We start from the raw sequence: 13,350 nt of genomic DNA on the forward strand, positions 1-13,350 counted from the left end.
AGTTTGAATATACACTTAAGAAAAGTTAATCAACACCAGTTTACATGAAATCTCAGAGAAATGTGGTGTCTCACACATCCTATGCTTTATTAATATTTTGTGGTTTACATGCAATGACAAGCACTCTGAAGACAAACACTTTTGAATTTAGCTCCTCTGTTTTTCCTGTTTGATTTTCTGTTTCTCCAGTTTCCTGTTCTACTTGTTTCTTTTCCATTTCCTTGTTCTCCATAAAGTTTGGTCCAGATGTTCTCTTCTTTTTCCTGTCTTCCTCTGAGTTTATTCCTCTGTATTGCATTTCTTCACTTTTTCCATTGTCTTTTTTCCTCCTTCATTATTGTCCCTTTCTACGATACCTTTCAGTACCTCTCTTTCTCCCAGCAATTTTTATATTGAAATGGGCTGTTGAAGAAAAACAAGGATTTGTTGCTCTGTCAGAACAGCTACAGTTGTCTTTATGGTTACTTAGGAAGTAGCCTAGTGCATATATAAAATACATTGGTGGAAAAAATCATTTTTAATGATTTTAAACATATGTTTGTCATTCTTGAAATTTGAAAGACTTTCATGATTTAATTGTCAAAAATAGTCTTTACTGCAAATAGTAGCTTCTCCTTTTGACACCGAAGTCTTTGAATTTAGACTTTCCTTCAGGTGTATTGAAGAGGTGAGCCATAAGCCTTCCACATTGACTCTCAGGCTGTAATTTCTTTGAGCAGTCTTCGTCACATTTAGATGTTCTTAGGACTGGAAGCAGAATTAGTCAGAAAAAAGGCTAGACATAGTTTGAAAATCAGGTATGATAATGAACTCATATGGTGGACCTGGTGCCTGGTATGTGTATTTTTTGCCAATTTTAGCACAATTCCTAGACTGTCTGCTACCAAAAAAATGCCAATAAAACAAACAAAAATCTCTCCAACACTGAAAGAATGATGCTGGCCAAATTTTTACATAGTATTTAGACTCTCTGAAAGTGAGGGAAAGTTTCCTGGTAGCATTAAAGTTATTTCTTTTTGACATCTATAGGAATCTGTCTCTTACAGTACGCAAATATTAAATTTTCTTTTCTAAACTCAGTCCTATTTCATTTGCTTTTAAAAACAGGGCTTCATAATACTTTTATGGTATAATGTTAAGTATAGTATTTGGCATAAAGTAGTAAGCTATTAAGATCAGTTACTACATGCTGTGGTTAGTCCTACTGTGTATCTAAACCACACTAGTATTTTTACACTTAAATTTTTCTTTTAAAAATAATTCAAGCCTGTTTTTATAACTGCATCAAAATATACACTACACTGTAGTCTCTATATTGCCTCATCTGAAATATTGGCTGAGCACTCAATTTTTTAAGTTGTAACTTACTAGAAATAGATCTAATTAACGTTCTGCTTTCAGAAAACACTACATACAGTAAGTAGGAAATTTTTTTAGTCACGCTGTTTTACTGTGATTTCAGGGAAATGAAATTAACTTTTCTGCAAACATCTTTTTGCAGCTCACAGCAGATAATGGCAAATAATTTTGAAGGGAATACGTACAAACTTTAAAATAAATAACAGTATACACTATCTTATGTTTGCAGTATTTTTTGTGTCTTTGATTTATCTTTCAACAGTTTTCATGTTCAGCCTCAGTTTACAGCCTCTGTTACATTTTTGTTGCACTAGGTTTGTGGGCAGCTCCTTTTGACGGTGGGGAGGGGGAAAGGAGAAGAAAAGCAGGAGGAAATCAATTGAGTAGATAAAGATGGGAGATGATAGACTTAACATCTCTTCTTGGTTTTGATGTTAACACACTCTGGAGTTGCTACTAACAATATATTCCATATGTCCATCTGGTCTTTAAAAAGGAAAAAAACCAAACCCCTCAGCCTCTCTTACATCATGTTCGTGTGCTATTCTAAGTATATAATTCAATTTGATTGCTAAATAGTATTTACCTGTTTCACCATAAAGTATCCAGGCTGAGTGATTGTGTGAAACATTTGAGGACAGCCACTGCATAATAGAAAATATCATTATATTCATCATAGTCATAGTTGAGGTCCTCATTGTCAAGGAATAAACACATTGGAAAGTTGTTATACCTTGGTCTTTCTTCTGTTTATACCACTGTTATATTTTAGGTATAGGTATCTGCCCTCCAAAAACATCCTAGATAGTACTAAATCATCTTAATTCGTGGTTCAGTGCAAAAAGCTCAAGAATGGAGGAAAAAAGAGTTCAGGCAGTGTTGTTGAATTCCCACAACAATATATGCGCACAAGCACCATGACTCCAACTCCAAAATTCCTTAAACTCCTGAGACGTGGAAGGCTTAAATGCTGTTATTAAGGAGAGGATACTGGCTTTAAATGAATCACCAAAAAGATCTAATATGGTTCCTTTTACTTTGATGGTTGATAATAATGAAATAACTGCATGCCTTAAATAATGAAACAAAATCAAGAAAATCCCTATCCTTTAAGTGGTGATATTTTAATTTCTCTTATATAATGTTTTCAGTGATGGGTAGGTGGCTTTTTTTTAAAAAACAAAACAAAACAAAAACCACTTCAAACAGTAGTGCTGAATTTGTATCTGGATGTATATTCTCAGCGCCTCCTTGAAGGACTAAAAGAAAGTAAGAGACTAGCATGAAGTGCTAACTACGTAGACGTAGTACACTGTGAGAGCAGCACTCTCAGTGGGAAGCTTTATCTCTTACAGTCTTAACCCACCATTCACTTGCTTATGGCTGACTGTCTTGTTTTAATCAGATATTTCTAATGCCCTTTCTCTGCCATTTTACAAAGGGGTTACTTTGAGTAGATATTCCCATTTGTGTAATCACCATCTCTCTATGGACATTTAGGCTCTTTAGCAATTGCTTTTAATACTGAGTGTAAGGAGCAGTGGAGCACGGGTTACTTGGCAAAGGTACAAGGGCACATCAGTGAGCCCAGGGTGCAAATTTTCAGAATATAAAGATAAAGTTGGGATATGGTTCCTTGAACGGTATGTTCTGCATTGAACTGAATAAACAAGGCAGCAGCTGTGGAGTGGCACCATCACTCTGGGAATATACAGAAACTAAAATATTTTACTAAGGAAGAAAGGTCAGTCCTGCTACCGTTGAAACTCTCCCTACTTCAGGCTCCAGATCACAGAGAGCTTTCCCCATTTACTTCTTGTAATCTTTTCCCTCCAAATGAGTATGGGAGAGATCTTTGCCTCTTTCCTCTGACTTTGCTGAGGCTTTTTTTTTCCCCTGGCCCTTTAATCAGGATTTTGAAGTGGGAACAAGTGGCATTCATTAGCTTCCTCCTTGCTTCTTTAAAATGCTTGAACTTAGGCCAGGCAACTGCCTTAGAGATGAGTACTTCACTGCAGCTGTTTCTGTTTCAGGGTGGCAGAATGGGGAGGGGAGAAGGAAAATGACGTTAAAAAATGGTCCTGGATAGAAGAAGCAAAAGTTTGTCTTCAATAAGTGAAAGGAAAAGTAGAAGTAAAAGTAATGGTATGAAGAGGTGTGAAAATACTTTCATTGTAATGAGTCACTAGGTTACATGCTGGTTACTGGCTCCTGGTTTAATTGTGAGAGTACTGAAGACATATACAAGATTTTCATGTATAAATAAAACTAGAATAACAAAAACCCCACAATTTTTCTCTTGAAAAGGACATGGTAACTTTTATAATCTAAATATGGCTCCTTTCTACATACACTGATGGCAAGTTTTTGTGAATTAGATTTGTAAGTTGCTCTTTTGCTAAATTATTTTATCATGGCCCAACTCTAACAGCATTACAACCTGAGCTAGATGTTAATACAGCTTAAGAAAATGGCCTATTAAAACATGCATGGTGTTTCTTTGTGATGTTCTTGATTAACTTTGTGTAATTTACCAAAAGTTACATAAGTTATAAAGGTTGCTGTTTTAAAGTCTTGTGATACTTTAGAAATGAGTCACTACAAAAATTCTGAAGAAATGAAGATGATGCTAAGTGATGTTAAAGTATCTTCAAAACGTTTCACTTCCTTCCTTCAGAGCTCTCCCTCTAGAGTGTACGCTTTGTTTCTCTTACTTTTCTTGAATCTACACCTTTGCAAAATTCATTACCTCTTCAAGTTTCACTGCCATATGCATCTCAGATGAATTAACTTCAGGTTCATATGGAAAAAAACTTATTTGAATGAATAAACATATTCTTTAGTAAGTAAAGAAACCAACACTCAGAAATTCTGTTTATTTTTTCTTCACTGCTTATAAGCTCTTGTGGGGCCTATTTGGTCATAATATCTATATCTGCACTCATGAAAATTAGCTTTCCATTTTTGACAAAGATTTAGCAGGTGGTCTGTGAGGAAAAATAAGAGTAAACTTTGAAGATGTGTCATGAAACTCTGTATCGCTGATAGGGGCTGTGCCTAGGAACAGAGCGCTGTGGTGGAATGGAGTTGCTGGACATAGTTGTCTGCTGCCTCTGAGTTTTGTTTTGTTGCTTGCTTTAAATTGGATCGTAACCTGTTGCTTTTTGTAGTAACTGTGGTTTGTCTTATCCATTACTTTAATTTCTGTGTAGAGATATGTCTGGTTTTGTTTGGCCTTAGTATACTCCAGATTCAATTTTCTTGCCCTGGGTGATCTATATCCACCATAAATTATGTAATTGTTTGGGAAAAAAAAAGTCCCTTTTATGCTTTATGACCAACTATTTTCCTTGCAAATATATTTTGAAAAGCTTCAGGTTTGTTTTCCCCTTTCTTTTTCTTTTTTTTTTTTTTTTCTTTCTGCTAGTTATAGGAAAGAACTGCAGGTACAAAAATTACCTTGTGTTTGATATAACTTTTGATTTTACAATACAGAACTTCTCAATTGAAGCCTTTAATCCTTTCAATTTTGGGTCTCCATGATCTTGTCGTAAACTAATACAAGATCAGTGCTGTTTTAGCTGATCAGTGAGTGGCTAGATGGAGTTCACCATGTTCTAGTTACTTCTAACTTCTTTGAACATGCATATGCTCATATGTGTTCAGGGAGAGGAGTGAAGACTGCTAGTTATGTGTCCTTGGCTTTACTCCCTGTCAGACGTGAAACAAGCTGCAGATGTGAGGACAAATTTCCTCTCCCTTTGTACAACTTGAACAATACAGAGAGAGCAGACGAAGGTGGAGAATCAGTATTAAATTTTATTTATTTTCTCTACTATTTCATACCTGCTTACCCCTGTATTTAAAACTCCCTAGAAAGCTAATAATAGTTGTTATTTGAAATTTTGTTTCAGTGTTGTTTCAGGGATTTTTAAAAGCTATTTGCCATATACCACAATTATTAATATTTTGGGCTGTAATATCTCCTGCAATCATACTTGGCAGTATTGCTGCATAAATATACCCAGCAAAACATCTAGACACATCACACTGAGAAGCTGACACTTCAAGCTGACATTATGACACTCTTATTCTAGTGCTGGTGCTACTGCAATGTGTATACTCAAGTATTCTTTCAACAAAGGGAAAATCTGGAAAGTGAAATTGCTGTTGGAATAGGGAGAGCTTTTTGAATTTTTAATTTTTTTTAATGAAGCTGATGCTTGTCAGAGCTGAGTTGCAGTGGGTGGCTATATACTTTTAAGTTGGCTTGGAATCTGTGCTGTCTTCTTTATGTAAAATACTAAGAAAACTCATAAGAAACCTGTCAGTGACTTACTGAAGCTTACTACTTCTCTTTTATAGCTGTGTCTCAGAGGGTTCAAATTTTTGCCATCTGTAGTAAGTGTAAAAAGAGAGATGCTGTATGTGCTTTACCCAGGTGCACACATATGCAGTAGAGCTAGTAAGCATGCAAATTCTACCAAGGTGTTACAACATGATGCTATCTGAAACTTCGTTATTGAAACTTTTGTGTTTGAGTGCTTGGGTATTTTTTTAAAACAACAAAAAATCATTCTCTCTGTGTCTCATACTGAGAATCCTACCTCTACGGCAGATGTGATGATAATAGTCTTGGCCTATCTGGACACATTAACTTGAAAATATCCTCCTGAATTATGGAATTGAGAAGCTGGATGAACTTGAACATCTAAGATGTTATTAATGATGACAGAGGTTTTTCAAGAGGAATAAGACAACATTGTGTCATTCCTCAATTAATAATTCTAAATGTTACTGTTCTTGCCCAGTGGAGTCCTGACTGGTTAGAGAAAGCATGTTCCTGTATATAAAATATGGTATCACCAAACAAGTCATGATTATGTGAAGATAATGTGTTGCTCTGAGCAGCATAAGTGTGATTAGAACTTCAAACCAAACCCCAAATGCAAAATGCAAACGAAAAAACTTTTTTTTGGGGGGGGGGAAGGGGGGGAGGTAATCCCTTGGATATGATTCTTTTCTTTCGTTGTCCTAAAAGCTTTTGTCACTGAATAATATTTGTATAACCTAATCTCTGTAGTATTTGTGCAACGCATACTTGAAGAGCTTTTTAAAGAAGTCATAACAGATAGCTTTGTGGTTACTACAGTGTTCTCTTTGCTAAATTTGATGTATGAGCTTATGAATCCTATGCCATATGCTAGCCAAAAAGTGTTAAATTTGGAGATAATAAAGATTTGAATATCCATATGCCTGTAGAGTAAGGTGCAGGAGTGTCGTGGGTTGACCCCAGTCAGCAGCTGAGCAGCCATACAGCCACTTGCTTGCTTCTCCCCCCACTCCTCCGGGACAGGGAAGAGAACAGAAAAAGCAAAAGCAAGAAAATTCATGAGTCGAAATAGAGACTGTTTAATAAATGAAGGAAAGAAGAATAGAAAAGCAAGTGATGCAAAGGCAGTAAAGGCAGTAACTCTACATCTCCCACAAGCAGACTGATGCCCAGTCAGTCTCCAAGCAGCAGCCACCTTGGAAGACAAAAGCCCCAACCCCTCTTCCTTTATCCCACTATTTATTGCTGAGCAGGTTTGGCCAGTTTGGGTCACTTGTCTTGCCTGTGTCCCCTTCCAGCTTCTTGCCCACCCCCAGCCTACTTGCTTGGGGGAGGCAGACAGGAGGGGGGAAAAGAGAAGGTCTATCATTCTGTGTAAGCACGGTTCAGCAATAGCCAAACAATTGGTTTGTTATTAACACTGTTTTAACCACCAATCCAAAACACAGCATCATATGGATTGCTATGAGGAACACTCACTCCATCCCAGTCATACCCAGTACAAGGAGGATGGAAAAAATTGTGCACGCATAATCTGTACTTTGAAAATGCCTGTGTTTTTGTACACAAACTGCTCTACGAGATCACAGACAATGCATCCATGACTAGAAACAGAGGTTATCACTGAAGTTTCCTCTCCCTTCTCCCTCCTGCCCCCAGCCAAATTTAATATTTTGAAGTTAGAGTAATAGAATTGTTTAAGTTGGAAAAGACCTTTAAGACCATCAAGCCCAACCATTAACCTAGCACTGCCAAGTCTACCACTAAACTATGTCCCTAAGCACCACATCTACACATCTTTTAAATACCTCAGGGATGGTGACTCAACCTCTTCCCAGGGCAGGCTGTTCCAATGCTTTCGGTGAAGAAATTTTTCCTAATATCCAGTCTAAACCTCCCCTGGTGCAACTAGAGGCCATTTCCTCTTGTCCTAGGGGACTTGGGAGAAGAGACTAACACCCACCTGGCTACAGCCGCCTTTCAAGTAGTTGTAGAGAGTGATAAGGTATTTTTACCTAAGCCTCCTTTTCTCCAGGCTAAACAACCCCAGTTCCCTCAGCCGCTCCTCATAAGACTTGTGCTCCAGACCCTTCACCAGCTTCGTTGCCCTTCTTTGGACACGCTCCAGCACCTCAATATCTTTCTTGTAGTGAGGGGCCCAAAACTGAACACAGTATTCAAGGTGTGGCCTCACCAGTGCCAGGTGCAGGGGCACAATCACTTCCCTAGTCTTGCTGGCCACATGATTTCTGATACAAGCCAGGATGCCATTGGCTTTCTTGGCCACCTGAACACCCTCATATTCAGCTGGCTATTGACCAATACTCCCAGGTCCTGTTCTGCCAGGCAGCTTTCCAGTCACTCTTCCCCAAGCCTGGAGCGTTGCATGGGGTTGTTGTAACCCAAGTGCAGGACCCGACATTTGGCCTTGTTGAACCCCGTACAATTGACCTCAACCCATTGATCCAGCCTGTCCAGGTCCCTCTGCAGAGCCTTCCTCCCCTCAAGCAGATCAACACTCCCACACAACTTGGTGCCATCTGCAAACTTACTGAGGGTGAACTCGATCCCCTCATCCAGATCATCGATAAAGATATTAAACAGAACTGGCCCCAGTACTGAGCCCTGGGGAACACCACTTGTGACCGGCCACCAACTGGAGTAAACTCCATTCACCACAACTCTTTGGGAGCAGCCATCCAGCCAGTTTTTTACCCAGCAAAGTGTACACCCATCCAAGCCATGAGCAGCCAGTTTCTCCAGGAGAATGCTGTGGGAAATGGTGTCAAAGGCTTTACTAAAGTCTAAGTAGACAACATCCACAGCCTTTTCCTCATCTACTAAGTGGGTCACCTTGTCATAGAAGGAGGTCAGGTTGGTCAAGCAGGACCTGCCTTTCATAAACCCATGCTGACTGGGCCTGATCACCTGGTTTTCCTGTACGTGCCACATGATGGCACTCAGGATGATCTGCTCCATAACCTTCCCTGGCACCGAGGTCAGGCTAACAGGCCTGTAGTTCCCTGGATCCTCCTTCTGGCCCTTCTTGTGCATGGGTGTCACATTTGCTAACCTCCAGTCATCTGGGATCTCCCTGGTTAGCCAGGACTGCTGATAAAGGATTGAAAGTGGCTTGGTGAGCACTTCTGCCAGCTCCCTCAGTACCCTTGGGTGGATCCCTGTCATGGTTTAACCCCAGCCAGCAACTAAGCACTTGCTCACTCCCCCCCCCGGTGGGGTGGGGGACAGAATAGGAAAGGTAAAAGTGAGAAAATTTGTGGGTTGAGATAAAGACAGTTTAATAGGTAAAGCAAAAGCTGTGCACGCAAGCAAAACAAGGAATTCATTCACTCCTTCCCATGGTCAGGCAGGTGTTCAGCCATCTCCAGGAAAGTGAGGGCTCCATCACACGTAACGGTTACTTGGGAAGACAAACGCCATCACTCCATTCCATCATATGGTATGGAATATCCCTTTGGTCAGTTGGGGTCAGCTGTCCCAGCTATATCCCCTCCCAACTTCTTGTGCACCCCCAGCCCGCTCACTGGTGGGGTGGTGTGAGAAGCAGAAAAGGCCTTGACTCTGTGTCAGCACTGCTCAGCGATAATGAAACATCCCTGTGTTATCAACGCTGTTTCCAGCACAAATCCAAAACATAGTCCCATATTACCTACTATGAAGAAAATTAACTCTATCCCAGCCAAAACCAGCGCAAATCCCATCCGTCCCCATATATTTGTGTGTGTCTAAGTGGCGTAGCAGGTTGCTAACCATTTTGGCTTGGTTTATGGAGGCTTCATTCTGCCCACCATCCCTGTCTTCCAGCTTGGGGGGCTGGGTATCCAGAGAACAACTGGTCTGACTATACAGGCTGCGGCAAAGAAGGCATTAAGTACCTCAGCCTTTTCCTCATCCTTTGTCACTATATATTTCCTCCTGCATCCAATAAAGGATGGAGATTCCCCTTAGCCCTCCTTTTGTTTCTGATGTATTTACAGAAACATTTTTTATCTTTTACAGCAGGAACCAGGTTAAGTTCTAGTTGTGCTTTGAACCTTCTGATTTTCTCCCTGCATAACCCCACAACATCCTTGTAGTCCTCTTGAGTTGCCTGCCCCTTCTTCCAAAGGTCATTAACTCTCCTTTTTTCCCCTGAGTTCCAGCCAAAGCTCTCTGTTCAGCCAGGCCGGTCTTCTTCCCTGCTGGCTCATCTTTTGGCATATGGGGACGGCCTGCTCCTGTGCCTTGAAGATTTCATTTTTTAAGAATGTGCAGCCGTCCTGGACTCCTTTGCCCTTCAGGACTGCCTCCCAAGGGACTCTGTCAGCCAGGCTCCTAAACAGGCCAAAGCCTGCCCTCTGGAAGCCCAAGGTAGCAGTTCTGCTAACCCCCCTCCTTACTTCTCCAGGAATCGAAAACTCTATCATTTCATGATCGCTGTGCCCAAGATGGCCTCCAACCGTCACATCACCCACAAGTCCTTCTCTGTTTGCAAACAACAGGTCCAGTGGGGTGCCTTCCCTAGTTAGCTCCCTCACCAACTGTCAGGAAATTGTCATCCACACACTCCAGGAACCTCCTTGACTGTTTCCTGTCTGCTGTATTGTATTTTCAGCAGGCATCTGCTAAGTTGAAGTTCCCCTTGAGAACAAGGGCTAGCGACTGGGAGACTTCTCCCAGCTGCTTATAGAATATTTCATCTGCCTCTTCGTCCTGGTTGGGTGGTCTGTAACAGACTCCCACCATGATATCTGCCTTGTTGGCCTTCCCCCTGATTCTTACCCATAAACACTTAACCCTATCATCACCATCATTAAGCTCTAGACAATCAAAATACTTCCTAACATACAGGACTACCTTGCCTATCCCTTCTGAAGAGTTTATAGCCATCCATTGCAGCACTGCAGTTGTGTGAGTCATCCCACTACGTTTCCATGATGGCAACTATATCATAGTTTTCCTGCTGCACAATGGCTTCCAGCTCCTTCTGTTTGTGCCCATACTGCGTGTGTTGGTGTAGATGCACTTCAGTTGGGCTATTGATCCTGTCACCTTTTTTTGGGTGACCATTTGGGTGACCTATGTGACCATTCTCAGGCGCTTCCATGGTTTCTAAGACATCCATAACCCCTGCGTCTTTGCTGCCGAATGGATCTCCATCCCCTACCTCTGCTGAGATGGCAGACCAAAGGACCTTGCTAGCACACCATTGCTCAAACATTGACATGCCATCCCCAGGCTTATCTCTAGCAAGCCTGGTTTTATCCCTTTGCCCCTTCAAACCTAGTTTAAAACTCTTTCAATGAGCTCTGCTAACTCCTGTGCAAACATCCTTTTCCCCCTTTGAGACAGGTGTACCCCGTATGTCACCAGCAGGCCTGGTGACATATATGCCAACCCATGATCAAAAAACCCAAAATTCTGCTGGTGACACTAGACTCGGAGCCAGGTATTGATCTGCTGGCTCTTCCTGTTTCTTGCCTCATCATTCCTTGCAACTGGAAGGATACAGAACACTGCTTGTGCTCCTGATCTCTTAACCAGTCATCCCGAGGCCCTGAAGTCTCTCTTGATTGCCCTCAGGCTTCTAGTTGCAACTTCATCGCTGCCTACCTGAAAATTCAATAATGGATAATAATCTGAGGGCTGTACCAGGGCAGGAATTTTTCTCTTCATATCTTTAACCTGCGCCCCAGGGAGGCAGCAGACTTCCCTAAGAAATGGGTCTGGTCTGCATATTGGGCCTTCTGTTCCCTTCAGAAGGGAGTCTCCCATTACAGTGACCTGTCTTTTTTTCTTTACGGAAGCAGTTTTGAGGCAGGGCACAGGCCAACTTAACCTCAGCGACACCTCCAAGCTCGATGAACCATTGTCTTCGTTATTGTTCTCTTCCACTTGCAAAGCCTCATACCTATTATGCAAGGGCACCTGGGAAGGTGGGATAGTCACAGAGGAGACGTGCCTGCTGCTCCAGGCAGGAACTTGTCTCCATTGCCCCCTGCCCCTGAAGTCACTGTGTTCAGCCAGGAGGAGCGAGGATAGGGAATCCTCCGTATCATGCGTCCTGTCTGCCTGTTGGGCCTGTCTCAGGGAAAGTAGGGTGTCATTCCAGTGGTCTGTCTCTCTCTCTCCTACTCCCTGATACTCCTCAACCTACTCACTTCCTCCCTGAGTTCTGTCACTAAGCGGAGGAGTTCCTCTACCTGGGCGCACCTCCCACAGGTGTGCTCACTGCTGCTGTCCGATACTGGCGTTAAAGAGTCGGGCACACCCTGCAGCCTGGCACCTGGGCGGCAGCGTGTTCCCGCCGGAGCTCTGGCTGGGAAGCTGCGTCAGTTGTGGTGGGTGCAGCGCTTAGAACGGCCATGGCTTTCTGCCGGGTGGATGCCATTGCTCCCTGGTCGAGCTGGCAGAGCTCCAGCGCCCTTCCAGCACGCCCTTCCATGCAAACTGCCGCGCAAGCCGCCATGCCATGCCCTTGCTGATGCGCCACGTCCTGTTTGCCCACCCTGTTGGCGGCGCTCCTGGTCGCTAGCGCTCCCCAGGGCCTTCTTTTATACGTGGGGGGGGGCTTGGCTGCCATTGCTCCTGGCCCCACCAATGTCCCATAAGCCGCTGTCGCACGAGCTGTGGGCTCCTGGTGGCTCTCGCGGCTCCCCCTGAGGTTCCCCGGTCTGGGAAACCCCACTGTGTGCTGCGCTGGAGCTCTCTGCTGCAGATCCTGCCAGCATCGGAGCTGCTCGCCTCGGCATGTTGTTCTGCGTGTGGGAAGGAGAAACCTCTATTTTTAATTAATGTTTAAGAACCTCTGGATAGAGAAGCAAAATACGTTAGAATAACTTAATTGTTACTATGTAAATCACTCCCCTCTCAGAAAAAAATTGGACAGCAAAGGTGCATAACTGGGGAATTACTACTACATAAATGGCGTTTTTCCTTTGCTCTCTTGACATTATTACAGTATGATGTAGCGATGTATTAGAACTACGGGAGACTGTTTAAAATGAACTTTTAAAATTAATAAAAATGTAAGTAAATCTGTCATAACTAATTGCAACATTTTAATTTGTGTAAATAACATACTTGATTTATCTGTGGGTAAAATTATACGTTTAAATATTGTCTGATTTAGACCACTGTATCAGTCACAAATATCGTAGTTGCTTTTCTTCATGTTATATGCACATTAATTACAGAATACCTGATTAAACTTTTTTCCAGAGTGCCTGATAACAAATTCTGATCTCCTAATGGATAACTCTCAGATGAAATGCCAAAGATCACACTGTATCAACATTATTTATATTGCAAATAGTGCAACTGATAATACAAGGGCTCAAATTGTGTATCTATCTGAGCTATAATTCAGTTTTGGTCATTCTGTTTTTTCCTGCAAGAGCATTTAAATTGTGCTCTAGTGCTTTTGCTCCTATCAGCTAAAACTTGTGATTGGACTACAGTTCTATACTCATATGAAAAGTGTGTATTTTTCTAAAGGTTTTGGTAAGAAAGTGCCATGAGTAGCTATTCTGTGTACATTCCCAGGTCATGAATTTTTGAACCTGTTGACTGATTTCAATCGGATATAACAGTGAGCTGGTAATCTCAGAAGCAATTACATTCTTAGAAATAGTAAGTGAAGTGAGCTGAAAAACTGG

At 41.8% G+C, this 13,350-nt stretch overlaps 1 protein-coding gene across 6 annotated transcripts in view; it reads left to right on the top strand.

Annotated features, from left to right (window-relative positions):
- The window catches only part of DMD (dystrophin), a 1,157,417-nt gene that overhangs the window by 236,317 nt on the left and 907,750 nt on the right, over positions 1–13,350 (top strand). The gene's annotated exons all lie outside the window — the stretch shown is intronic.

Source organism: Mycteria americana, chromosome 1, assembly GCF_035582795.1.
Source record: "Mycteria americana isolate JAX WOST 10 ecotype Jacksonville Zoo and Gardens chromosome 1, USCA_MyAme_1.0, whole genome shotgun sequence".
Classification (NCBI taxonomy): domain Eukaryota; kingdom Metazoa; phylum Chordata; class Aves; order Ciconiiformes; family Ciconiidae; genus Mycteria; species Mycteria americana.